Genomic DNA, 26977 nt, shown 5'->3' with positions numbered 1-26977 from the left:
ACTCAGTAGAAGAAAAGAAATATCCAAAATCAAATCAGAGATCAATGAAATTGAAAACAAAAGAATCATTCAGAAAATTAATGAAACAAGGAGTTGGTTTTTTGAAAAAATAAATAAAATAGATAAACCATTGGCCAGACTAATGAGGAATAGAAAAGTAAAATCTCTAGTAACCTCAATCAGAAATGATAAAGGGGAAATAACAACTGATCCCACAGAGATACAAGAGATCATCTCTGAATACTACCAGAAACTCTATGCCCAGAAATTTGACAATGTGAAAGAAATGGATCAATATTTGGAGTCACACCCTCTCCCTAGACTCAGCCAGGAAGAAACAGAGCTCCTGAACAGACCAATTTCAAGCACTGAGATCAAAGAAACAATAAAAAAGCTTCCAACCAAAAAATGCCCTGGTCCAGATGGCTTCACTCCAGAATTCTATCAAACCTTCAAGGAAGAGCTTATTCCTGTACTGCAGAAATTATTCCAGAAAATTGAGGAAGAAGGAATCTTCCCCAACACATTCTATGAAGCAAACATCACCCTGATACCAAAACCAGGAAAAGACCCAAACAAAAAGGAGAATTTCAGACCAATCTCACTCATGAATATAGATGCAAAAATTCTCAACAAAATCCTAGCCAATAGATTACAGCTTATCATCAAAAAAGTCATTCATCATGATCAAGTAGGCTTCATCCCAGGGATGGAAGGCTGGTTTAACATACGCAAGTCTATAAACGTTATCCACCATATTAACAGAGGCAAAAATAAAGATCACATGATCCTCTCAATAGATGCAGAGAAAGCATTTGATAAAATCCAGCATCCTTTTCTAATTAGAACACTGAAGAGTATAGGCATAGGTGGCACATTTCTAAAACTGATTGAAGCTATCTATGACAAACCCACAGCCAATATTTTACTGAATGGAGTAAAACTGAAAGCTTTTCCTCTTAGAACTGGAATCAGACAAAGTTGTCCTCTGTCACCTTTACTATTCAATGTAGTGCTGGAAGTTCTAGACAATACAATTAGGCAAGACAAGGAAATAAAGGGAATCCAAATGGGAGCAGAGGAGGTCAAACTCTCCCTCTTTGCTGACGACATGATCTTATACTTAGAGAACCCCAAAGACTCAACCACAAGACTCCTAGAAGTCATCAAAAAATACAGTAATGTTTCAGGATATAAAATCAATGTCCACAAATCAGTAGCCTTTGTGTACACCAATAACAGTCAAGATGAGAAGCTAATTAAGGACACAACTCCCTTCACCATAGTTTCAAAGAAAATGAAATACCTAGGAGTATACCTAACGAAGGAGGTGAAGGACCTCTATAAAGAAAACTATGAAATCCTCAGAAAGGAAATAGCAGAGGATATTAACAAATGGAAGAACATACTATGCTCATGGATGGGAAGAATCAACATTGTTAAAATGTCTATACTTCCCAAAGCAATCTACCTATTCAATGCCATTCCTATCAAAATACCAACATCATACTTTCAAGATTTGGAAAAAATGATTCTGCATTTTGTATGGAACCGGAAAAAACCCCGTATAGCTAAGGCAGTTCTCTGTAACAAAAATAAAGCTGGGGGCATCAGCATACCAGATTTTAGTCTGTACTACAAAGCCATAGTGCTCAAGACAGCATGGTACTAGCACAAAAACAGAGACATAGACACTTGGAATCGAATTGAAAACCAAGAAATGAAACTAACATTTTACAACCACCTAATCTTTGATAAACCAAACAAGAACATACCTTGGGGGAAAGACTCCCTATTCAATAAATGGTGTTGGGAGAACTGGATGTCTACATGTAAAAGACTGAAACTGGACCCACACCTTTCCCCACTCACAAAAATTGATTCAAGATGGATAAAGGACTTAAATTTAAGGCATGAAACAATAAAAATCCTCAAAGAAAGCATAGGAAAAACACTGGAAGATATTGGCCTGGGGAAAGACTTCATGAAGAAGACTGCCATGGCAATTGCAACAACAACAAAAATAAACAAATGGGACTTCATTAAACTGAAAAGCTTCTGTACAGCTAAGGAGACAACCAAAGCAAAGAGACAACCTACACAATGGGAAAGGATCTTTGCATATTTTCAATCAGACAAAAGCTTGATAACTAGGATCTATAGAGAACTCAAATTAATCCACATGAAAAAAGCCAACAAACCCTTCTATCCATGGGCAAGAGACATGAATAGAACTTTCTCTAAAGACGACAGACGAATGGCTAACAAACACATGAAAAAATGTTCATCATCTCTATATATTAGAGAAATGCAAATCAAAACAACCCTGAGATATCATCTAACCCCAGTGAGAATGGCCCACATCACAAAATCTCAAAACTGCAGATGCTGGCGTGGACGTGGAGAGAAGGGAACACTTTTACACTGCTGGTGGGACTGCAAACTAGTACAACCTTTCTGGAAGGAAGTATGGAGAAACCTCAAAGCACTCAAGCTAGACCTCCCATTTGATCCTGCAATCCCATTACTGGGCATCTACCCAGAAGGAAAGAAACCCTTTTATCATAAGGACAGTTGTACTAGACTGTTTATTGCAGCTCAATTTACAATCACCAAAATGTGGAAACAGCCTAAATGCCCACCAACCCAGGAATGGATTAACAAGCTGTGGTATATGTATACCATGGAATACTATTCAGCCATTAAAAAAAATGGAGACTTTACATCCTTTGTATTAACCTGGATGGACGTGGAAGACATTATTCTTAGTAAAGCATCACAAGAATGGAGAAGCATGAATCCTATGTACTCAATTTTGATATGAGGACAATTAATGACAATTATGTTTATGGGGGGGGACAGAAAGAGGGAAGGAGGGAGGTGGGTGGGGCCTTGGTGTGTGTCACACTTTATGGGGGCAAGACATGATTGCAAGAGGGACTTTACCTAACAATTGCAATCAGTGTAACCTGGCTTATTGTACCCTCAATGAATCCCCAACAACAAAAAAAATATATATTTTATCATAAATCCTTAAGTGATCTAAAAATCTTTCAGTCCACTTAACCTGGTTTGTTTTCCTGATGGTTAAGAACCCTTCCGACATCTTGCTCCCTGCTCCTCTTGAGTGCTCAAAGTCATAGTCTTTCCCTTCAGTGATCTACTTCTTTTCCAGTTCAGAAAGCTCAGGTAGGCAAAGTAAAAAAGGGAATAATATGTATGTTGGAGCTAAAATTTTTTTTTTTTTTTTTTTAAAGCAAAGGCTGAAGAAGTAAGTATCAATTGAACAACTTTTCCTTGGGACAGCTAGAGGAGGAAGCAGTCAAGAGCGTTAAGGCAAAAGGGCCCTACATGCCTAGGTTATAAACCTGGCACTGGCTTCTCAGGGGAACGATTCCAGGCACCTGGCACCGCACCTGCTAAGATGATTGCACAGCAATGACCGACTAAAGAATAGATGCCTAAGTGGAGTTTGACCCTGAGCTTTGTCAGTCCCTTAACTTCTCTGCACTGGTGTTTTCAAATGTGAAACCAGAAATAATGATCCCTGATTCACAATATTGATGTGAGCATTTAATATATGAATTCTTGAACCTTGCAAAAATACTCAAGAATTGGTAGAGAACCCCCAGTTGGCTAACACAGCTACTCCAGCACTTAAGATCAGGTTGTTAGTTGTGAGATATTCCAGGAACTTATGTATGTATGTATGTATGTATACACACACGGGCACACATACATATATATTTATGAGAGATCACAGGCCTGGAAAAAGGGATAGGTAAGGATATGCTACTTAATTGAGTGAAATTAATCAAAATCCTTTTAGAATAGTTAAATCAGGAGGCAAGTAGAGTAATATTTGTTTCTCCTTTTAAGTGAGACAAAAATCTTCATTTAGTTTTCTGAAATTTGGAAGCCTGGACATCAGCTTCCCCACAACTCCGGCTCTCATTCCCCAAAGCAATAAGAACATTGTTCTCAGCTTCTACATGATGATTTATCCCGGTCACAGAGGGGACACCCGGCTAACTGAGGTTAACAGCTTTCTCAGTTTCATTTCAAAAAGACATTAGCATGGAGGCTCTATGAAATGCTGATATGCCAAATACTGATTCATTCACCTGAGGAGTTCACTATAAGGCAGGGACCTATTTGACAGGCAGGGCTGAGCTTCCAGCCTTTTCCTAAAGGGCACTCCCATAATTCATCTCCCAGTGCTAAATTATATCTGACACTTCACTGAAGACTTCAGGTGAGCTCACCCAACTGCAATAAGCCTAATGCAGAAGAAGAGGGTTGGAAATGGCAGAAGTATTCTTTTTAAAAATAATGCTACTAATTCAATTGTGGATGGAAATATCTGTGATGTAAAATATTCCCAAGCAGAATGTACACATTTGCTTTTGTGGGAATGCAGATTGTCCAGGGCCACAGTAGGAGAGGCCACAGCAGGACAGGGTGCCCCTGGGCAGGTCCTTAGCCTGGCAATGGTCTTATGCATGAACAGTGTGCATCCTACCTTAGCTACATCCCTTGATGTGTCCTTAAACTTGGCCTGTTCACTAAAGGAGCTCCAAGCTTTTCTGTAATCTTGGCTTTGCCCACTCTATTCTCATTCCAAATTTGCAGGACAGAATTCTGTCCCAAAACTGCAAAGTCCTCGGCTCTTACAGAGTTTTCTGTGGGGACCTTAGGGACCAGGCACAGGAGAAGCATGTCTGTCTCTTACTTTAGGGAAAGGGTGGTCCCCAGCACCCAGGTGCTTTAGCTAGAGGTCACCTTCTTATCAGTCATGGTAATAAGGGTCCCAGGTGGAATTTGATAAAAAAGAGAAGGAAAAAAGCCCCTGGCATATGAAGTCACATATCTAGCTTCCTTATGGCCCTTTCTAGGACCTTCTTTCGGTCTTTCAGTGTGTGCAGGAAGTTATGGGTCATTTTATTTGATGCTGTGTGAAGAAACTCAGTAAGTACCTGAGGCTTTCACCTGACAGAATCTCAAGGGAACTTTGAAGGGATGAGGCTGATGTTTTCTCTCTAACTCAGAAGGTCTTTGTCTGAGTATGTACTAGGCGTTGAGGACACTGCAGGAAACAGATAGACATGGGAGTATTCTCTCATGAAGCTTCTGGTCTAACTTAGAGACCTGAGCTTAGATAGAAGAACTAAGACAAATGACCTGCACACCTGAACAGTGCCCAGCAGCCATTAGGTGCTTGATAACTATTTGTTGAATGTTGTTCTCCATAGGGCAAGAGCAAAGAAGAGGGCTAAACATCATTGAGTGTCTTCTGTGTCTGTCTCAGATTCCATGCTGGGTCTTTCCCACTGCATTGTCTAATTCAGCACAGGATGAACAGCAGAGTCAAGATCAGACCCTGCTATGGTGGCTTCTAAGACAGTCTCTTTTCATGGCATACACGTGAGAAACAATATTCTTTAGTGGTAAGATCCTAAGACCAGGTGTCCATAAAATTTGGGCTTTAGTCACAATGCTGTCGTTTATTAGTGGTATAGTCTTAATCTTGGGAAAGTCCCCTCTGAGATTCACTTTGTCCATATCTGTTAATTTGAGGATAATAATACCTACCTTCATCACAGGGTTGGTGGCCATGAGGACTAGCTGATATGGAGAATGTGGAAGGGCTTCTGTTATACATCAGATCCTGCTCTTTGTAAAAGTAAAATCAAATGTCACCCAGCCTACTATTTAAGAGTTCATTCTGCTTCTAAAAGATGATATTTTATATTATTTCAGCAAAAAAAATATCAGAAATAAGATTAAAGTTTGCCTGGCAGTTATCAAAGTGGGGACCTTAGTATCACAAGGATTCCTATAAGAAATCAAAGTTTACCCCAGATAATTATTTGCTGTTTTCAGCCCTATTTGGGGAAATTACTTATACCCCAATATTATTCACTTAAGTGGATACAATTAAATTCTTTCTTTATAAATCAATTCCCTTTGCTCCGTCAGCATTTCTGTGAAATTGTTTTGGATGAATTCAAATCTTGGAGCACACAGGAGCATAACATCTCCGATTTTAACTAAATAAAGAATAGCTCTAATAATAGCATGATTTTCAGTACACTTTCCCCAATCAATGTTTTAACAGTTAAAATGAAAATCATACATCATTATTTTTCTTGTAATCCCTTGTTCTTCTTTTTGTCATTAGAAGAGGTTAAGTATTACCTATATTTAATGTTACTTTCTACTTTTTTTTTTTTTAACTCTTTTTGTCCTCTGTGCCTTGGTTGTGACAGCTCCTATGTCAAAATCTGTGGATTCTGCAATTTCCTTTTTGTTCATTAGTGAGGAATCACGAGTAAGATCATTAGTAAGGTGGTTATGTGACACTAAAATGGGTAAAAAGTTCTCACAGATGCAGCAGACAGTGTCTCTGACCTAAATGTGATGGCCTGACATTTGTCACTGCTCTTTGTTTATGGTTCTTCAGCTAATTTTCAATCTATGTGACCATGCACATATTCTACCCAATTTGAATTAATTTTGCAAGTGAAAATTCATGGAGCAGTGTATCAAATGCTTTCATAAAATCCATATATATTACCTCTAGTGCATTCCCTTCATCCATTAATCTTGTAATGCGATTTAAAAGAGTGATCACATTTGTCTGGAATGATTTGTCCTTTATCCATCCCCAAAGCTGCCTCCTACTCTTGGCTCCATTAGATCCTTTCAGTTTTTCCCTTCTTTATATCTGATTCCTTATTTTATTAGGCACAGGTGTTCATCTTAATAGAAGATAATTACTGGTCACACTTTTTTTCTGTTTAGAAAATATTTAAAGTTTTCAAATAATCTTTAAAATGTAGATTATTGAAAATAATTTCCATTGATTGTTAGATTTGCAAGCAACTTAATTTAATATAATTTCTTTATTCCAAGCAATGATTCTGAAAACATTCTCTTTTCCTAGGTCTTTCTTGTTCTTTTTTGAAAATAAGTTTTTGTTATAAATGATAGTATAGTATTTATTCTGTCTTTCCTGTTCTTGTTTGAATTGTGTTTCCAGACCCATATTTCCCCTTCTGCCTGAGAAATATGTGCACTGAATTACATGAATTAAGGTCGATAGTAATTATCAGATTCTTGGTATAATTCTAACATTATTATCTCCTCTATGAATGACTATATTTATTTGCAAACAAAGTCTCAGCCAGTGTTTTTCTATGTGTATTAGGTCAATTTGCCTTCCCTCTAAACATATTTCTCACCTTTTAGATTTAGGTAGACTTCTGAAGAGCTCATGTTGTATACCAAATATGTAAATTTAGGTTAACGGTTAACTCAAAATATAACGTGTTTTCCAAAGAGAAAGGAGAATAGGAATGAGAGGAATAATAACATATGAGAAGAATGATAAAATCAGACAGGTGCAGGGATGTTAACAGCTAAGAAAATGCAGTAAGTTGTGGACCTTTAGAAGCCTAAATATAAGAATATCAGTTAAGCTATGGGGCTTCTTTTCAAAAGATGAAGAGGTGCAAACTTGGACTGATTCTCTGAGAGCCATTCTTTGACCTTCAGTACCAATGCAAACTACTTCTTGTCTATTGTCATAGACATTGTCCTAGTTTTCTCCTTTGCTCCACCAACATTCCACTTAGGAATGCTAGTAGGAATGCTAGTGTAAAGGAGGACTCAGATACTGCTTTTCAACTTTCTGTTACAGTCAGTGAAAGGTGGTGAATGCTGAACCAAGGGCCAGGCCTGGAAGGATATTTTAGCTATTGTTCCTTAGATACTTACCAGTGACCCTGATAAGATACCACTTGTAGGATACATGCAGTGCACATGGGTCAGTGTCTTAATAAGTTGTGGGGTGAAATGAGCTTTATTCAAGTCAAGATCTTGGAATTTTATATTAGATTAGATTCAATTTAGTAACTTGAATTTGTGTGGTTGACTAGCGTATTTCAATAAGATATTCTATAGGGGTATATGGAATGCCACTGAAATGCTAATCAAAGACTCGGGTTCAACATGTGCTCATGCACTAGAATATTGACTGGAGAATGGCCATTAGACAATAAAAATGGCTATAAATTTTTTTTCCAATTTTATTTCCATTCGGATCTCTACATTCTTCCTCCCATAATAAACAAGTTCATTGTAGATCAAAATCAACTTGTACCCAAGATATATGCAGCCTCACATTGGTATGTGAATACCCATTCATTTGGGTAGGAATGGCAAGTATTTATTACTGAGAAGGAAGAAGTGCATACAAAATAGGCCCATATACATGAGTAAGTCCTCATTTTTTATGTGACATTAATATTATAAAGTTGAGTGATATCTGGAAGTATTCCTTCCCATGTAGAAGCCTCTGTACTTATCCTACATAAAGCATCTGAGCTGATGACTTAGGTGGCTTTTATTATTAGTGTTTTGTATTTCAAGGAAATATTAATAACAATTTTCAAGTATCCTGTTTCCCTGAAAATAAGACATCCTCCGAAAATAAGACCTACTTATAGGAAAGATAAGACATCCCCTGAAAATAAGACCTAGCACATCTTTGGGAACACACCTTAAAATAAGACACTGTCTTATTTTCGGGGAAACAGGGTACATAGAGTTTTAGGGAGAACTTATACATAGTATATATGCTTTAAAATTAAAGTCATTTTTCTTGGCTTTTAAAATTTGAATGATAAAGCCCTAAAAAGCTCAAGATGTGGGGTGGCGCCTGTGGCTCAAAGGGGTGGGGCACTGGCCCCATATGCCGGAGGTGGTGGGTTCAAACCCAGCCCTGGCCAAAAACTGCAAAAAAACCCTCAAGATGTGAAGGAGAAAGTATCTCCATGCCTCTACTTCCTCTTTTCTTTGTTTGTACTAATGAGAAAAAAGAAACAGTTCGGAAACAGGGATGTTATTCTATTAGACTGCTAATATGGAATTATGAATTTTTAAGAGGCTATAAATTGAGAATTACACTGAAAGGGAAATTCAGTGCAATTCACATATCTTTACTACCTGGAATATGAAAATGCCATTGATAGAAAATTAGACTCAAGCAAACATTCAGACTACAATCTAATTTTAATTGACTTTAATTTTCTGTTTTAAAAATCATAGTCTATGGTCTATGGTTCCCTTGTCTTTGAATGTTTCATTCTTCCTTTCAATGTTTAATCCTGCTGTATGCCAGATATTGTGTTATCTGTGGTGACATAAACCCCATAAGCCACAGCTTGTGTTTCAGGAATGTGTGCTCTTGTAAGAGGGGCAAATGAGTAAACTGATACAGACTGTGGTGTGCTGAGTGTTAGGTTGGAGAGGTTGTGGGGTACTCTTGAGGCACAGAAGAATGGCAGCTAACTCTACTGGGGAACATTGGTGAAGTTCTTCAGAAGAAATAATACTTCATTTGTGTTTTGAAAAATGAGTAGAAATTAGCTTGAATAGGGGTTCTTAACTTGGTATCTACTAATTCCCAAGAAGTAGATGGACAGAATTCAGTGCATCTATAAGCTTAGCTGGAGAAAAAATACCTTTATATTCAATATCAGTGAACTACCAAACTAGCATTTCCTTCATTTATAAATGCAGAAAAAAACCACAGCAATTTGAACAATACTGGTGACAATATTGGTGACAACATCACCAATAGAAATCATAGTTATTTTCTAACATATCAGATGTTGTTGAAGATATTTCAAAATATTCCATATGCTCTAATATTATAGTAGATTTACCACTGGACTTTACCATCATGTTAATAAAAAGTATACTTATGTATTATCATACCAGAAATTAATTGATTTTAACATTTTGTATTGATTTTAATACTTAATTGATTTTAATATTTTGATAACTAAATTTCAGTATAAATTGGTGTCCTTTGTAATTCCATATGCTTCATTTTATAAATTTAAAAGCACTATACTTCAATGCCTAGGCAAAGAAAGAGGAAAAATAAAATAAAATATAAGCATTACCCTGAAAAAAATAATTCAGTATTTGGGCTTCAGGTCTAGAGCAGACTCACTACAGAGTCCATGGCACAATGAAGCTTAAGAACTCCTGAACAGGGAGGAATAGGTTGGGAGAGGTGTAGTTGTTATTTCAGGACGAAAAAAAGCTCATGCTTGACTTTAAGGACTTCATCTTGATGCTTCAAATTATACATAATGTTTCCTTAAAGGGAATTGTTGGTAGGTATGAAAACAAAATATGCATATGACTGTTTTGTGCATATATATTGTTTTCACAGAGTTATTGGAGAGCAAAACTATTAAGTATATTAATAGTTGCTTGGAACCACTGTTAAGGCAAGCGTATTAATAGTTTTACACAGAATTTATGAGGCCAACCGAACAGGTCCATCATGACATGAGACTCTGCAGCAGGCTGTGGTGTGACAAAGACCCAAGGAAAATGCCTGAAATACTTATTTGCTACCTTTCCTTGCATAGGTAAAATGCTAATAATGATCATTTAAGGTCAATCAGCATTTGCCTTCCTTATATGTATCTCAATGGCTGTAATAGGTACTGGAAATACAGAATAGGCTAAAATGTTATCAAACATTAATAGGGGCAGCTAGTAGCTGTGGAAAGAGCACTTGACCAGGAGTCCATAGCCCCAGGCACAGCCTCAAGTGTGACACTAATATCTCTGCCACCTCGTGCATGTTTTATTACTATAAAATAGAGATAATGACTCTTGCTCTAATTTATCTCATAAGTTTGTTGTAATGATCAAATGAGTATGGCAAGATGTTTAGAAAAGTTTGAAACATAATATGTATATTATTATGTCAATATCATAACATTTTACGTTATGAATATATAAATAACATTGAAATTTTCTGTCCTTGAATCATAAAATATATTGAAGATATAACCCTTTAGGAAAACAGAATTTTAAAAATATCTATATGTATAAAATATAAAATGCAAATGTAGCATATTAATATATTTATAACATAAGAGTTAAATTCCAATGAGATTAGATAACAAAACATGTTAATGTAGGCAACTACATGATCCCATAATAAAATCATTTCCCCATGGCTGGCAATGAGCTTTCAAATATGACCTGTAGCATAAGACAGCAATGAATTTATGTACGTACTCTTTAGATTTAGTGACACTGAGATCACACGGACATTTAATTAGCAGAGAATATCCAATTCTAAAATTTAGATCACTTTTTCCTAAATGAGCTTGTTCCTCCAAGGAATCACGCAAGCAAGTGTTGACCAATATTACAAACAATGGCAAAAAGACACTGATATCAGGATTGTTCTTCCTAAAAAAATTCTTTTCTTCTAATTATAATTATGTTTTTCATTCTAACCCAGCAGTGTAAGTATCAGCCTGGGTCCTCCATTCTCTAGGTCAGTCAATGCTGAAAGTTTATTCCTACAGTAAAATATACCTTTCACATTCTGAGAGTCACCATATAAATCACACAAAGAACATTGCATTCCAATTCTCTCCATTACCACAGAAGCATACAAATTACTAACCAGAACATTTTTCCATCTTTAGTTTGAAGTGTTTTTCAACCTTAAGTATGCTTGGAACCATTGTTAAGCCAAGGCTATTGTGATTATACCTGTTAGGCTTTTATTCTATATAAATTATCTCAGCCAAATGGAGTCCAAATACTGATCCGTGACTGCCAATTGGAATAGTCCTTAACTCTCAATCATGTGCTAAAAAAGACAAATGAGCTAGATTTGAGTTCAGAAATGAAAAGAAAAAAAAGCAATGCTTAATATGCATCCAGGAAGGACACAGTTAATGCAAATGGTAGTGAATGTGGGATACTACTCTACCCTACTGATGTTGCTTCCCAAGTACAGACACCTGCACTAAGATGCACAGACGTTTATTAACTCACACGTATGGACCAGAGTGATTAAACATTTAAAAATCAGGAGAAGCAAAACCCAGTGCATTCTCCCCACATCCTACACAGTGATTATGTACCCACTACGCACATCCTTGACAAGCTTAAATCCAGAAGTGCTTAAAAATTTTGTAGGCACAAATTACACATTAATGAAACCTGCTGAAAGCTGGTGAAGACGCACAGTTCAAGGTGTAAGCTTTTAAGTGAGGCAGACACCTGACAAAAACACTTGGAAGTTCACAAACTGAAAAAACAAATGTACCCTGGATGCCAAAGTAGATAGTGGATTTGGGATGAACAGATTTGTATTCTGGGACTAGAGCAGATGGTGGTTTTAGGGATCCCAGTAAGTGATTTCAAAGACCATTGCCCCTAGCACCCAAATTTCTACACGTTAAAGGTGAAGGGTTCCAATTCTTTATCAGGTTGTCCTTTCAGTGGACAAAGCTTTGATCAACGGTCTCTGGCTTGCCAACTGTTTTCAAGGGCTCTGGCCCCTCACCTCAAACAGTTCCTCAGCATCCTTTCTTTTTCCATTCTCCTGGGGAAGGGATCCTCTGTTTACTTCATATGGGATTAGATTTAGGAAGTGCTGAGAAATAGGAGTATGGGGCCATTCAAGTTGTTCTCCTAGATTTAACATCAAAAACAAGCCAACTCAGGGTCTCAGCTTTGGTTAACACCTTTGCACTACAAAGCCTGTTTGTTACTGGATCCACATTGATGCCCCAATAAAACAAGGGCAAATCAAAAATTAAACAAGGTTTTCCTCTGTCCCCCCAGATAGCCCATTCCTTTCCGAGTCCAGGCTCCTGAATGCACATGAAACTGTGTAGCCTTGACTGGGGGGAGTGGCACTCCCTCCTCAGCTGGAGGCTGTGTTCAGAAAGAATGGATTTTTTCCTCCTTCTGATAGTCTGAGACGTTGTGCCTGTCACTCAGAGGGTGAGCAAAATAGAGTTCAAAACAGAGAACAGAAATGTATAAACAGATTAAGAGAGTTAACAGGAGTATACAAAGTAGGGAGACAAGAGAAATTGATATCAAGCCTTATCCTGGGACAGGCCACTCTCCCTGTGCCTCTAAGAGGCTCCTAGGCTATTTTAATTATAAATATTTATATTTATGGAAGCAAATTCAGAAGGATTTATATCTCAGGGGAGTGCGGATCAATAGATCTAAGCAAACCTCATCTCCAGGCTGACCACTTAACACTGTTATCACCAATTAAGGCTGCTCGGCCCTCTGGGAGGGTGTTGGTTCCCCTCTTGTCCTCCATAGGTCCACCCCATTCTTGGCCCCAAGAGGAAATCAATAACAAGATGCAGGGATCAATACCCAGGGCATCTGCTTGGCTGCAGTGGCTCACCTTAGGATTGGAGCTTGGTCAGCCCTTGTCTGTCCTGCAAATTCCCGTTCCTCTCCACAACTCCTCTATCCTCCCAGATCTGCTGGAGTATCCTAATTCTGATCTTTAGCTCATTAACTGAAATCAGCCAAAATGTTGTTGACTTTTTTGAGCAAGAAAATAAAGACTTAGTTATCATATGCTCCACTTTCCAAAAGTGGGGAAACTTACCAGACCTCAAGGATTGGGTCAGAGTCGGTCTCCTGCCTCGTGGCCCGTGAATCGCTTGCTGCTGCCAACTGTCTGGCTGCCGGGGACTGTCGGAGGGGCTGGAGCTGGGTGGGTTACTGCTCCGGGTTTGCCTGCGTCTCCCTATGCTGGGTCTGCAGTTGATAGATCCTCTGCTCCTGAAGCATCCAGCTATTGACCCGCCCAGGGAAAGAAAGAAAAAAATGGAAAAAAAAAAATCAATTAATACTAAATGGTTTAACAAAACCCTGGATAGCACAGGCCTGAAGCTTACAGGGTAGGAGTTGGGGTGGTCTCAATGGCAAAGTGGTTGTGGGGACAGGCTCAGCCAGCTAGAAAAGCTGATGTTCCAGGGACAGGAAGCCAATATGGTAGGCGTGATCTCACATACACACACAGAGACACACACACACTCTCACGGCAGCCTGGTCTGAAATGCCCTAGTCTGGGAGCTAAGAGGACAGAGCAGGTGCATGTTCATTGTGACTGGTGGAGGGCGACACAGTCGCCAAAACAGGAGAAGGGCTGCAACCAAACTCCTCCAAGGGGTGGATGTTTTTGTTTTATTTTGGGGGGAGGAGATACTGTTTTGTTCTCAAAAGGTAAATAGCATTTATGTGTTGCAGGAGAGTTACCCCAGGCATTTCTCAGTGCATCTCCCTATCACACCACCACATACAGACACACATGAAGCTTTTGTAAGGGGGGGCAAGAAAATGGGGGAGTACTGTACCTCTGCTGCCAGGCCCTTTCTCTTCTGCAGGAGCTGGCTTTGAAGGCTTTGAAGGCTCAGGATTTTTGCATCTCGCTGTTCCAGCTGTAAAGAGTTTACATAGGGAGGAAGCAAGGAAGGATCATGAATGTCAACCAATGAGCAATTAGCATGACAAGACTAAAGTATTGATCCACTAAAGCTCCCTGCACTGCTGTAGCCCCAGAGGTAGAGCAGCTCCCCTGTCGCCAACTATGAACAGTGTATTTCGGAAGCCTGTATTGGAGGGCTGGCTACTTTTTGTAGCCCCAACCCCCTTCTCGGTGCAGGAGAGTGTGGCACCCTCAAGCTGGCTATCAGCAGCTTGGTTTCCATCCCTGGGCAAAAAGCTTCGGAGAAGAGTATAAAGAATGTAAAGATTTTGGCTGTCCGACTTCATTCATTTTTTTTTTAAAAATGCAACTTCCTCCTGATGGCACCAGGCATTTCTATGTATTGATTGGGAAAGGGCTAGGGCAAAATCCTGGCCTGACAGCTGGGGCTGGAACTAGTGTGGTTTTCCACTTGGCATCAGGGGCAAAGTGCCTTCTGGAGTACCAAATTCGGGCCAACCCAAATACACATGTCCTGTACACATTTCACTTATTTTAAACACTAAGGGGGCAAGATGGGAGAGGGAAAGGTGTTTTTTCTCTGAAAAGACAACCTTATTCCTACATGTAAGGCTATAACACATTGAAGAGAAAAGATGGCATTTGTGAGTGAGCAGACATACTGTACAGATGACAACAGCCAGGTGAGGTTACTGCTGGAAGTTTCTTTATTCCCACTAATGATTCTTTTCCTTTGGTATTGTCACCTATGCACACACTAACCTTTCTTCACCATTTCTTCCAGTTTTCCCCACTGTCCATCCCAGGCCTTCACAAATTTATTTTCCCAATTTCTTTCCATACCCTTCTTTGAAGACCCACTAGCGATGCAGGTCCTCCACAAAAATCTCTCAAACAATAGTTATTATTGTGTGAGCTTCGACTTGTGCCAAAAACCTCTCCAGCAGGGGGGTATCACGATGAACAATACAGATTTGGCCTTTATACTCAAAGAGCTTACAGAGTAGTTGAACCAGTGAACAAATGACCTCAAAACCACTCACCCATCCATGTACCAATCTACCCACCCAACTATTTATTGATTCATTCAAGTTGTGCTTATCAAGCACTTTCTATTGACAGGAACTACTCTTGGCTAAAAATAGAATGGTGTGGCAGAAACTTGAGTATCCACAGATAACCAACTTCTTGTCTTCTTCCCCGTCATACAGGTGATCTTTATTTCCCAGTTCATTTGCAGTGGGTTGAGCTAAGCTCTGGCCAGTGGGATGTGGGTGGAAGAGGTACATGCATGGCCTAGCTCAGACGACCTCCCATGCGATCCTTCATTTTCTTTCTCTTGCTGGTGACATGTTTGAGATGGAGGTGCAATCTGAGTCTCTGGAGACTCAATTGGAGAAGAGTTCTCTGATCCAATTTAGACAACCGTGAGAAGAACACATATTTATGCTGTTAAAAAACTGAAATTTTGGGCAGTGCCTGTGGCTCAAAGGAGTAGGGCGCCGGCCCCATATACTGGAGGTGGTGGGTTCAAACCTGGCCTTGGCCAAAAACTGCAAAAAACAAACAAACAAACAAACAAAAAACCCCTGAAATTTTAGAATTGTTCGTGTTAGTGCACATGTAGTAGCTAATGTTCTTTCTTGTTTCTTTTTTGAGACAAGAGTCTCACTCTGTTGCCCTGGGTAGAGTGCCATGGTATCATAGTTCATAGCAACCTCAAACTTTTGGGTTCAAATGATCCTTTTGCCTCAGCGTCCCAAGTACCTGGGACTATAGGCAGCCACCACAACACTCAGCTAGTTTTTCTATTTTTAGTAGGTACAGGGTCTTGTTCTTGCTCAGATCGTTCTCAATCTCCTGAGCTGAGAAGACTACCTGCCTTGGCCTCCCAGAGTCCTGGGATTACAGGACTGAGCCACCACACCCAGCCTGTAGTAACTAATGTTACTTTTATTGGCTAATAAAAATAGTAAGCAAAACCAGACACAGCCCAGTGGGTAAGAGAGATAGAAATAAAATAATTATAAAAATAAATAACATCACAACTTTGGTAAGTGTGATAATGGAGAGGTATCTGAGGCAATAAATACGGTTCCAGAGGAAAGTGACCTAGACAACTGCCACTGTGCAACTATGCTGAGATCTGAAGGGTGAATGCACTGAGGGAATATAGAAGTGTTCCAGAAAGAGGGAACAGAATGTGGAAAGTTGCTGTGGTAAGGAGGAGTCAAGTCCAGTCCAGACACCAAAAAACCCCAGTGTGAGTAGAACACAAAAAATGAGAAGAAATATGATGCAACAAAAGGCTGGAGAAATAGGTATGGGTAAGTCTATTTAGGACCTTAGAGATTATACATTTCCATCTCTGTGCCAAGAGGGAAGCTATTCAAGAATTATATGCAAGGTTGATAACAAGATCATACTTGTATTTTGAAAATATCTCTTTGGCTGCAACATGAAGAATGATTTGATAGTCCCATTTCTAGACAGATCGTGGACCGGATAACCCCCAAACCCTTCCACCCCAAAGTTAAGACATTCTTTAAAACAAGGGGTTATGCTTGCAAGTAGGGAACTCCCCAAGTGGCGGTAAGAAGAGGGAAGTCAAATGAGAGCAGTAAGCCAGGAGACATGTATTTGCTCTGGAGAGCACTGCTCAGACTCAATGACTACAGGGATTAGGTTTTAGTACCATCTGGGGACGAGCACTCATGAAAGTTAGCAAGTTGAAACTAAGAGCCCCACACAGAACTGAGACCCTTAAAAGAACGGCATAGGGGAAAAAAATCCATCTGCTGTCACAACCATGCTTGTCTTTTTCCTGGCCTATGGGTGGGAAACAAATCTCCCCTGGGAATTTGTGACTACACTTTACAAGGAATGGGGATTTATATTTATTATACACCAAGATCAGAAAACAGACTCTAAGTAGAGAAATTAAAATCAAACTTAGTCTCAGGCCATTACTATCCCTGTAGCATTTGGTAGGAGCAAACAAGAAAATATTCTGGAGAGCTTCATCTTCACATAGGTCACCTAAGATTCTTGTAGATAAAGCCCAGCTGAGGATACACTCAGACAGTAGAAAATTAAGAACCATGAGTGAGGGTAGTAGACAAAGCAAATAGCACGTTAATACCTCTGAGAACTTCAGACAATAGAACAATCTGGTCGAGATTGCAAGTAAGTATGCTTACAGTGATTAAAGACTAAGGGAGTATCAAAACCATGGAAAATTAGCAAGGCATTTTGAAAAGAGGAGAATAATTTGGAAGGAAATAAGAGCCACGCATTCAGATTAAAAAGCAACTTCTTGTCTGCCTGTGGTGGCTCTTGCCTGTAATCTTAGCACTCTGGGAGGCCAAAGTGGGATCCTCGAGCTCAGGACTTCAATATCAGCCTGAGAAAGAGTGAGACCCCATATCTACTAAAAACAGGAAAAAAAAATTAGCTAGGCTTTGTGGTAGGCACCTGAAGACCCAGCTACTTGGGAGGCTGAGGCAGGAGGATTGCTTGAGTCCAGGAGTTTGAGGTTGCTGTGAGCTAAGGTGACACCATGGCACTCCAGCCTGAGAAACAGAGCAAGACCTTGTCTCAAAAAATAATTTTAAAAAGCAACTTCTTACCAACTGTGCAGGACTCTTGGTTTTATGAAGCATAGATTTTTCTTTCTGTCCTTATGTTAAATATTATTTATATAGGACAAACCTCTCACTTGCCCTGTTAGCGACATTGAATATGTAAGGGCATAATAACTGCTTTAAAGCCAGGAAACATTTTCCATAGTTAAAACTGATGATCAGTTCATAAGACATTCTCTGTTATGATTGCTGAAATGTCTCATAAATGAAAATATCATCTCAGTGTGATTTCTTTCCTCCTTTGCACTCTTCAGCTCAATGTTCTCTTTCCAGCTGGGCACAAATTGAGGACACTGGCCTTTTCTAAGGTGGACAAAGAGCCCTAATGGAAGGGAGGTGGTAAGCATCAAAGGGAAGCTCAAAATAAGGAAGGCTCATTATTTTATCAGAAACTTTTTCTTCCTTGATACTGTTCCAAAAATTATTCCTATGCTTCTCAAAAGATAAGGAATATGTAATGTACTAACATTGGGAGGTTAGCAGGTCAGCCTGAGCTGGTGCTCTGGATGAACCAAATACAGGGGTATTCCTTTACAGACCCAGACTTGAGTTGCAGTGAGGGTTTTTGGTAGTGCAGAGACTCAGATGGGACTAGATGATTCCAAGCTCAGATGGAATCAGGTCAGTTGTACTTCCTAATTTAAAAAGCTCTTTATCACATATTAACTTATCTTTATTTTGGTAACAACCTTATGAAACAGACCAGTGTTACCCACTGCATTTTACAGACAAAAAAGTAAAAAAGTCACTATATCCAGTGAGTATCCGGTCACAATATTGCCTGGTAAACTTGGTGACCCAAAGATTCACCTTAAGAGGATATTTTCATTTATATCATACTTGGGAAAAGGACAGATTGGATATAAAAAGGAAAGACTTTTGGTTGGGGTGATGAATTATATTCCTATAGGGCAGTGATTTTTAAACGGTGTGCCATGAGAGGATCTTAGGTATGCTGAAAAAAATTTTAAAGATCATTAATTAAATTATTTTTGAAAGAAGTTCAAAGCACAGTAAGTATATTCTTTTTTAACTCTTTTTTTTTTTGATTAACATAATTTAAGTGTGCCGTGGAAGTTGAACTATAGGTTCAAGTGTGCTGTGAGATAAAAAAGGTTGAAGAACACCTGCTGTAGGGTTATATCTTAATTTCCTAGGGGTATTATAACAAATTATCACTAACTGGGTGTCTTAAAAGAACAGAAACATAAACTCTCACAGTTCAGGAAGACAGAAGTCCAAATCCAAGGTGTTGGCCGAGCCACGGTCTCTCTGAAGTCTTTAGGGGAGGGTCCTTTTTTGCCTCTTCCACCTTCTGGGGTATACAGGCAGTTCTTGGTGTTCCTTGGCCTGAAGCAGCATCCCTCCAATCTCTGCTCTGTGTTCACATTGACCTTCTTTCCTCTAAGTCTGTGTATCCTTTTCATAGAAAAGCACCAGTCATCAGTGTTAGGATCCACTCAAATCCAGTATGGCCCCATCTTAACTGATTACATCTGCAAAGACCAAATACGGTCACATTGTGAGATTCTAGGTGAATATCAATGGGGGAGGGGACATTATTCAACCTATTTGCCTACAGATAGGCAGTGTGAAATTGTGAACATCTCTCCTTCCTGTTCATCCTCAGTTTCTAAGTTTTTTTTTTTTTTTTGTAGAGACAGAGTCTCACTTTATGGCCCTCGGTAGAGTGCCGTGGCCTCACACAGCTCACAGCAACCTCCAACTCCTGGGCTTAAGCGATTCTCTTGCCTCAGCCTCCCGAGTAGCTGGGACTACAGGTGCCCACCACAACACCCGGCTATTTTTTGGTTGCAGTGTGGCCGGGGCTGGGTTTGAACCCGCCACCCTCGGCATATGGGGCCGGCGCCTTACTGACTGAGCCACAGGCGCCGCCCTTTAAGTTCCTTAAAAGAATTGGATCCTCTGTATTTGTGTCCTTGAATTGTGTTCTCTCCCCTGCTTGAGACACATACTCATTAGCTCTTTCTTATTCCAGTCCCTTCTTCTACCAGGCATATTGCTGTAATGTTTTATGTGAGCAAATCATACACACACACACACACACACACACACACAGGCATGTTATAAATCTGTACAACTTAGTTTTCACTAGAATCTTTTGTAGGATACAGATCCTAATGATGTTCCCCAAACCAGATAATTAGATTCTGGCTAGAAGCATAATGGCTTTTAGGCCAAGAGTAAACAACCAGTGATTTCAGGCTGTAGTAAAGGAAGGCTGGGGGTGTGGTTCATCAACAGCTGTAACAAACCACAGGGGCCCTATTAATAGTTACGTAACTAGGAGTGTTTCAATACAGAATTTGAGTTTTATAGTCTTTATGATGTTCTTTCTCATACCAAAGGAAATTATACATAAAAGGCAACCATGTATTCTAGAATCTCTTGGTACTGATCCATTTTGAGTTCCATTTCACAAATTCTCTTTCAAGTGAATATTTACATAGTGTTCATAGCTGTGGTCTTTATAGAGCCTCATCTCAAGTCATACTGTGGTCTTTGACATCTCTCCTGTCATCAATTTCATTTTGCGGCTCTGGTTACCAAGGAGAACTCATACATATAAAGAGCTATTTGTGTTTTCTTTGTTTGTAGTTCTGACTAGCTCATTGTCTTACTGAATATGATTTTAATCAGTTTCTACTGCTATCAAAAGACTTTACTGCTGAAGGGTTTTTTTGTTCCTACTAGAGGAAGTTTCTGAATCTCAGGTCTTAAAATCCTGTCTCCATTTCTTCTTGAAGAAAAAAATTAGAAATGTAACACATGATATTCTGCCTTGCACATATAGTAGGGTTTTAATCAATACTTATTTCATTTGTAAATCCAAAGCAATACTTTGATCCAAATTGTATTAGAGGAAAAAACACAAAGGGCATTTGCATAATGATGTATAAATGGTTTTGGGACAATGGGCAATAAGGTACCAAATGCATCAAAATAAATTCAGATAAATTAAAAATGTACAAATAAAGCCATAAGATTACTAGAAGAGATAATTAGAGAATTTTAAAAAATAATATTGAAGTGAAAGAAGTCCTTTCTAAGTATGACACAAAACCCAGAAGTCATAAGGATTCATATATTCATCATAATAAAAATAAAACAAATTTCTGTATGAACAAAGTCATCATAAGCAAAATAAAAGGAGAAATGGCACACTGGGAAAAATTATAATTCATATAAAGACAAAGAGCTAATTTCTATAATATATGTATAAAAAGTCCTATATATCAATGTATAAAAGTCTAATAACCTAATGGAAAACAGGCAAATAGTTCATAGGAAAAGAAATAAGATGACTTTTAAACATGTTAAAGAAACAATCTCACTCATACACAGTAAGAGAAATGCAAATTAACTCTATACTGAGATACCATTTTATACTTAATGTATTGGTCAGACCCCCAAATTATTGATAATATAATAATACTTATGAAGGTGTGGGAAAATAGGTTCTTTCATACATCACTAGTGGAAGTGGAAACTGGAACAAAGTTTATGTGATGCAATTTTTCAAGACCCATTAAAATTACAGGCAGATGCCCTTTGATCTGTCAAGTCCAGTGCTCTATATTTATCCCCTAGATACATTTGCACACGTGTGAAATGGCACAAGTACAAGGCTATGCATTGCAGTTTTGTAATCATGAACAATTAGAAACCACCTGAATGTCCACCCATAGGGGACTAGATAAATAAATAATGGATTGTCCACACAATGGGCTACCATGAAGCTGTAGAAGCACTAAGGACTCTCCTACATAGAAGTTCTTTCTTTGTAACTAAAACAGATAAAATAAGAGGCCCAGAAAGATCATAATTCCTATGAACATTAACATATGGTAAAATGAAAAAGACAGAAAAGTGCAGAATAGGATTATAGCGTGGTATATGCGTAAAGTTGGGGAGGGGAGTATGCACATATGGATGTATACGCATAAAATATCTTTAAAGTGACACGCAAAAACTGATAATGCCCTGGGGAAAGGGAACTGGGTAGATAGAAGCACTGAGGATTTTTGCTGTGATCCTTTTGAATCATTCTTTGCTTTTTGAACTCCAAGAATATAGTTTCTATTTAATAAATAAATATATATATTTTAAAATAGCTCTCACATGGCTCGGTGCCTGTGGCTCAAGCGGCTAAGGTGTCAGCCACATACACCTAAGCTGACGGGTTGGAATCCAGCCCGGGCCCGCCAAACAACAATGATGGCTGCAACCAAAAAAAGAAAAAAAAAAATAGCGGGGTGTTGTGGCGGGCGCCTGTAGTCCCAGCTACCTGGGAGGCAGAGGCAGGAGAATCGCTTGAGCCCAGGAGTTGGAGGTTGCTGTGAGCTGTGATGCCATGGCACTCTATCCAGGGTGACAGCTTAAGGCTCTATCTCAAAAAAAAGAAAAAAATAGCTTGCACACATAGACATACTCATAACCACCCCCTGGCCACCCCCCACACACAGAGCAAACTTCATTTGCTATCAGACCTCAGACTCAGAAAGATGAATAAATCTTCAGCATGCGGGGTTCTTGGCAAAGTTCTCTACCACACCACTGGGCTGTAAGAGCTGTAAATGTGGAGCTCACCAGTCATACATACCTGTCTTCTAAATTCCTAGCACATATCAGCACATTTGTTGAATTTAAAAATAAAAAATGAACGATGAGATACAGATTTAATAGTAAATGGTCTTTGTGGATAATCTTAAACTATTAATAATGTGAAAATAATTACAGTCATTATACCAAAGAAGTCTATAGACTTGGTTACCACTGTGGGGCTCTGAATTTGCTGCTTCACTGGTAAAACAGGGAGCACAGATTAGGTCATTTCTAATGCTTCTCCCAGTTACATTTCTCCTTGAAGTATCCAAATGGCAGCATTCTTTACAAGACCGCATGACTAATCTCTTCACCTAGAGTTATGTCTAGGTCTTCAGCTTCTCACACCTGGCAAGACCACAGAGAGTTCCCTGGTATCTCAGTCCAACCCTTATCCTCTTTGCTTTCAAATACACACAAGTCTTCTTGATATTCAAAAAACCTCTTGAGCTAGTAATCCATCTAACCTGCTATACCTCTCTCTTCCTTTTCTCTGACAAATTTCTCAAATATGGGAGATTTATACTCACTTCTCACACGGTTTAAGTGACCAACACTTATGTCTCATTGAATGAAATTCACATAACATAAAATTAACCATTTTAAAGCAAACCATTTAATGGCCTTAGTACATTCACAGTGTTGTCCAGCTATCACCTCTAATTCCAGAACATTTTCATCAACATCTAAAGACAACCTTGTACCCATCAGCAGTCACTCTCCATTCCCTCCTCTCCTAGACCCTGGCTTTCTCTCTGCTTTCTGTCTATGGATTTGCCTACTCTGTCCATTTCATTAAAATGGAATCATACACATGTGACCTTTGGGGTTTGGATTCTTTCAGTTAACATGTTTTCAAGGTTCATCCATATTATAACAGGTATCAGAACCTTATTCCTTTGTAAGGCTGAATAACAGTTTATTGTATGATCTATCACATTTTGTTTATCTATTCATCCATTGATGGACGTTTGGGTTGTCTCTACCTTTTGGCTATTATAAATAGTGCTACTACAAACATTCATATATGCGTATTTGGTTAAATACTTGTTTTCAATTATTTTGGGTATATACTTAGGAGTGGAATTGCTGGGATATATGGTATTTCTTTGTTTAACCTTTTGAGGAAATTTTTGTGTCTCTTTTTGAAATGGTTTGCTCAAACTTAGGGTGCTTGACAGGTTCTTTCTGTCCATAACAGGTACATACAAAATGTCTCTGTTCACATCTTTAGCCCACGACTATCTCTAAGGTTAAAAAGAAAGCCTTGTCTAGGTTTAATGACATTCTTCAAGGGTTGATAAAAATAATGAACATACCACAGAGAAGACTGCAGAAAACATAAAAATGTGGCCTCCCCAAATGTTCTAAGTATAAAAAATTATGTCAAAATTAGGAATCATCTGTTTAATCATTCACTAAATATTCACTGAATGTCTAGTGTGTGCACAGCACACTATGGGGATTCAAAGGGGAAAGCTGCAGGGTTCCAGACCTCTACAATCTATTAGGAAAGATAAGGGATAGATAAATGGTTGATGAAGATAAAGGAACAAAGTGCAATGAAGTTCAATGTTAGGTGAGAACCTCATGGAAGGGTGAGATCTGGCATGTCCCTTAGGCTAGCAGAAGGATTTATGTAGAGACCAGATGTGAACTGCTGAAGGGAGCCGTATAAATACATTATCTCATTTATCTTCCATTGCCTTCTTTCTGAACTGATTTTCCTACTGAAAATCTAGTCATTAAAATGGGGCTAAATATTAAGCCTGCTTTTGCCAATGAAGAGGAACTCACAATTTCCTAGATGAAATGTTTCACTTTTATCCAGGGTACTAATTTTGAGGGGCAATTTAATATTATTTAGGGATGCGGCAAGGTAATTAATCAATAGCTTGTGTTCATGACTATACAGGGGGCTGCAGAGCTGCTGCTATTGCAACTGCACCTGGCTGTGGAGAGATCTAAACAGATGTAGTCATGTATGTGAGAGTGCTTTGTAAAGGGCTGTGTTCTAGTGATGTATTGCTCTTGTGCCATTTTTTGTTTGCTGTTGTTTCTACATACTAAATCAAAGGGCAGGGCAATTGCCTGCTGTGTAAACGTTAACATATAACCAAAAAAGCAAGAATGGAGAGCTGATGACAAAGGAGGCAAAGGTTATTAAATATTCCTTAGGTTTTATTTTTCCTAAATCTGCCCATTTCTCCAGGTCCAGAAGGATTAGTTGAAGACCCTCAGGGTGTGAGAATGTGCTAATTTGCATGGGCGATCCAGGCCCTCTGATTGATGCTGTGTGAGGGACATTACTCTTAGGCTAGAAGGCAAGGGAACTCCTGTATTAAGCAGGAAGCAGGCTGATATCTCATCCTTTCAGCCAGCAGGGAAAACACAGTGTACCTTTGTGGCAAAGGCGGGCGACTGAACAAGAGGGGTGTGCCGGGGAATGAATTACACCACGAGCTTCTGCATCCATAATAAAAATGAGGCCGCTCTAGGGTCAGGCGGGTGGGTGACGTGTCACAGAGGCAGGTTAAACCGATTCGACCCTCTGGCTCACTGATTTGAAGCTGACAAAAGAGGCTATGCTGTGGCTCTGGGCTCAGAATTATCTTACTACTGTCTCTAGCCATTTAGAACCAGGAAAGCCTCTGGGTTTTTTTCTTAGGATCTTTCTTTCTTTCTTTCTCCTTCTTTTAAAATCCCTTTTTCATTCCTATTTACATAGACATCCATATCGATTTTATTCTTTAGGATTTTAGTCTGTTTGGGGCAAAATCCCCATATATTTCTCCCTTTTTAGTATATTGCTAAATAGAACAAATGGTGCTATTTCTGTTTTTTTGCTTTTCAAAAGCAATTACTTCCTTGTCATTTCTAGACATTCAGGCAGAAGATTCTGCCTTGATTACCCATCCTTCCACTTCCCTCCCCCTTTCAAGTCCTCTGGCTTCAGCACTGCTAGGGAAGGATTCAATTAAATGAGGTGTCAATGGAGCTGCAATGGTTTCAGGTCAGAGACGTCAGTACAAAGCTGCAGAGCTGCACTGCCCTGTGTATGTAAATGTATATATTTATACCAGGGATGTCAACTTGCAGGACTGTCCTCCACTGCTCTTCCCTGATCAAAGATGATTGCTGAGGCAATTACTGCAAAGGAAAAGAAAATTAGGGCCCCCTCTTCATCCTTGTGCTGTTGGAGTTTAATTGCTTGGAATAATGGAGCAGGACTCCTTTTCCTTTGCACATGGCCACACTTAAGCACGCACAAACTTTCACAAATGGCTGTTCTAGGGCATAAACACACATGATGGCCATGCAGGGAAAAATTCACATTCCCCTAAGTCCTTATGCACATACATGAACACAGGGCTGCCTGGGACACAAGGAAAAAATACTGTACTCTGGCTAATTCACTAAAAACAATGCATGTCTGGCCCACATTTAAAGCTATATTTTTGCCTTCCTTTATAAAAGACTGAAAATGTTTATTCTCATGCTAGAAGGGAGAGCTAAAGTTAAAAAAAACAAAGGAAGGGGATCTAGGGAGAAGTTACAGCAACAAAAGTACACAAATTCTTTAAATTGCTTTTGTCGTTCATTTAATTCTGTACACAGTCACAGAAGCCCTAGGTCTCTGCACAAACACTTGGCATGTCACAACCCCTCTCAGACCGTTTTTGCTTTGTATGGGCAGTTACAAGGACAAATTTGAGTACTCTACACTATCCACTGTGTTCTGGACGATTCTGCTTTTGTTATCAGATGACATGGGTCAAGAAGAGGGATTTTAACTTGCATCAACAAACATAAGGAGTGACATTCAAATGCAAAAATTTGAGCTCTCTCTACAGTGAGTTCTGCTATGTCTGGGCACAGGTAATGCACAGGGCCTTAGGCTGGGATGTGTCCTTGGTCACACATAGAACACAGAATCTAAAGCATGCAAGTAGCAAATTTAGGTTTTCATTTCAGCCTCTCAAGGGCTGCCAGATTTTCAATATTATTATTTGGCCTAATTGGTTCTTTCTTTGATGGCAACAGAATAAAGATTGGGGGCGGGGGGGAGCCTCACAAGCCTTGTCTACACAGACATGCTGAAGTCACTTGACTTTGTGTTAGAACCACTGTAACTTTTTCTTTTTGTGGATTAAGCAGTTAAGGCTATGGGAGTGAAGCACATGCCCATCCCTTTCTAGGACAATAAGGAATAAACACAAATTTTCAGAAAAAACAAAGGAATTTAAGTATTTTTTCCACTACTGTGATTTTTGAAATTTTGAAAAATAATGTTTTTTGAAAATTTCAAAAAGTGATTGTAGTAGGTAACCAACAATGAAAGATCCCGAAGAATTTTAGTGATTTGGAGATAAATGTGGTCATGTGA

This window comes from Nycticebus coucang, chromosome 2 (genome assembly GCF_027406575.1).
Source record: "Nycticebus coucang isolate mNycCou1 chromosome 2, mNycCou1.pri, whole genome shotgun sequence".
NCBI lineage: Eukaryota > Metazoa > Chordata > Mammalia > Primates > Lorisidae > Nycticebus > Nycticebus coucang.
The sequence above is the reverse complement of the archived record's forward strand: the minus strand, read 5'-3'. Positions refer to the sequence as shown.